General features: G+C 46.5%; 1 long non-coding RNA gene across 1 annotated transcript; it reads right to left on the bottom strand.

The window, feature by feature from the left end:
• Positions 1–1,430: 1,430 nt before the first annotated feature.
• LOC118410734 lies at positions 1,431–2,515 on the bottom strand. The gene is made up of 3 exons (XR_004830593.1): positions 2,345–2,515; positions 2,033–2,209; positions 1,431–1,586 (listed from the first exon to the last, which is right to left on the bottom strand). It is a non-coding gene; the product is annotated as an uncharacterized LOC118410734 (long non-coding RNA).
• Between the last annotated feature and the right edge of the window lie 221 nt (positions 2,516–2,736).

The following is a 2,736-nucleotide window of genomic DNA, read 5'->3' as shown; positions in this document are numbered from 1 at the left end:
CGTCAGCGTCGGACATGGTCTGGCTGAAATGGTCAATAAACATTTGAAAAACTGCACATTCTTATGGTGTCATTCCAATATCCGGCTCACTACCCTGGTGAAATAGACTGTAATTTCATGGAAAATGCCAAGTATGTATCTACTTGAATGCAGTCTTACGTGTGCATGTTGGAACAGAGTTGCTCCATGATCCGTCAGCTTGGCACGTCGTAGTTTCAGAACCGTTCCGTACGTATCCCGTGTCACAGGCGAATGTGACCACTGTCGGGAAGGAGTATGGTACGGGAGGACTCAGCGTTCCGTTGGTTGGAGCCGTCAGCGTCGGACATGGTCTGGCTGAAATGGTCAATAAACATTTGAAAAACTGCACATTCTTATGGTGTATTTCCAATATCCGTCTCACTACCTGGTGAAAAAGACTATAATTTCATGGAAAATGCCAAGTATGTATCGACTTGAATGCAGACTTACGTGTGCATGTTGGAACAGAGTTGCTCCATGATCCGTCAGCTTGGCACGCCGTAGTTTCAGAACCGTTCCGTACGTATCCCGTGTCACAGGTGAATGTGACCACTGTCGAGTAGGAGTGTGGTACGGGAGGACTCAGCGTTCCGTTAGTTGGCGCCGTCAGCGTCGGACATGGTCTGGCTGAAATGGTCAATAAACATTTGAAAAACTGCACATTCTTATGGTGTCTTTCCAATATCCGTCTCAAACCCTGGTGAAATAGACTATAATTTCACTGAAAATGCCAAATATGTATCTACTTGAATGCAATCTTACGTGTGCATGTCGGAACAGATTTGCTCCATGATCCGTCAGCTTGGCACGTCGTAGTTACAGAACCGTTCCGTACGTGTCCCGTGTCACAGGCGAATGTGACCACTGTCGGGAAGGAGTGTGGTACGGGAGGACTCAGCGTTCCGTTAGTTGGAGCCGTCAGCGTCGGACATGGTCTGGCTGAAATGGTCAATAAACATTTGAAAAACTGCACATTCTTATGGTGTACTTGTCCAATATCCGTCTCAATACCCTGGTGAAATAGACTATAATTTCATGGAAAATGCCAAGTATGTATCTACTTGAATGCAGTCTTACGTGTGCATGTTGGAACAGAGTTGCTCCATGATCCGTCAGCTTGGCACGTCGTAGTTTCAGAACCGTTTCGTACGTATCCCGTGTCACAGGCGAATGTGACCACTGTCGGGTAGGATTGTGGTACGGGAGGACTCAGCGTTCCGTTAGTTGGAGCCGTCAGCGTCGGACATGGTCTGGCTGAAATGGTCAATAAACATTTGAAAAACTGCACATTCTATGGTGTCTTTCCAATATCCGCCTCACTACCTGGTGAAATAGACTATAATTTCATGGAAAATGCCAAGTATGTATCTACTTGAATGCAGTCTTACGTGTGCATGTTGGAACAGAGTTGTTCCATGATCCGTCAGCTTGGCATGTCGTAGTTTCAGAACCGTTTTGTACGTATCCCGTGTCACAGGCGAATGTGACCACTGTCGGGTAGGAGTGTGGTACGGGAGGACTCAGCGTTCCGTTAGTTGGAGCCGTCAGCGTCGGACATGGTCTGGCTGAAATGGTCAATAAACATTTGAAAAACTGCACATTCTTATGGTGTCTTTCAAATATCAACCTCAAAACCTGGTGAAATAGACTATAATTTCATGGAAAATGCCAAGTATGTATCTACTTGAATGCAGTCTTACGTGTGCATGTTGGATGAGAGTTGCTCCATGATCCGTCAGCTTGGCACGTCGTAGTTTCAGAACCGTTCCGTACGTATCCCGTGTCACAGGCGAATGTGACCACTGTCGGGAAGGAGTGTGGTACTTGAGGACTCAGCGTTCCGTTGGTTGGAGCCGTCAGCGTCGGACATGGTCTGGCTGAAATGGTCAATAAACATTTGGAAAGTGCACATTCTTATGGTGTATTTCCAATATCCGTCTCACTACCTTGTGAAAAAGACTATAATTTCATGGAAAATGCCAAGTATGTATCGACTTGAATGCAGACTTACGTGTGCATGTTGGAACAGAGTTGCTCCATGATCCGTCAGCTTGGCACGTCGTAGTTTCAGAACCGTTCCGTACGTATCCCGTGTCACAGGTGAATGTGACCACTGTCGGGTAGGAGTGTGGTACGGGAGGACTCAGCGTTCCGTTAGTTGGCGCCGTCAGCGTCGGACATGGTCTGGCTGAAATGGTCAATAAACATTTGAAAAACTGCACAGTCTTATGGTGTCTTTCCAATATCCGCCTCAAACCCTGGTGAAATAGACTATAATTTCATTGAAAATGCCAAATATATATCTACTTGAATGCAATCTTACGTGTGCATGTTGGAACAGAGTTGCTCCATGATCCGTCAGCTTGGCACGTCGTAGTTTCAGAACCGTTCCGTACGTGTCCCGTGTCACAGGCGAATGTGACCACTGTCGGGAAGGAGTGTGGTACGGGAGGACTCAGCGTTCCGTTAGTTGGAGCCGTCAGCGTCGGACATGGTCTGGCTGAAATGGTCAATAAACATTTGAAAAACTGCACATTCTTATGGTGTATTTCCAATATCCGTCTCACTACCTGGTGAAAAAGACTATAATTTCATGGAAAATGCCAAGTATGTATCTACTTGAATGCAGTCTTACGTGTGCATGTTGGAACAGAGTTGCTCCATGATCCGTCAGCTTGGCACGTCGTAGTTTCAGAACCGTTCCGTACGTATCCC

Source organism: Branchiostoma floridae, chromosome 3 (genome assembly GCF_000003815.2).
Source record: "Branchiostoma floridae strain S238N-H82 chromosome 3, Bfl_VNyyK, whole genome shotgun sequence".
NCBI lineage: Eukaryota > Metazoa > Chordata > Leptocardii > Amphioxiformes > Branchiostomatidae > Branchiostoma > Branchiostoma floridae.
Note: the sequence above shows the minus strand (reverse complement) of the source record. Positions and strands in the feature narration are given on the sequence as shown.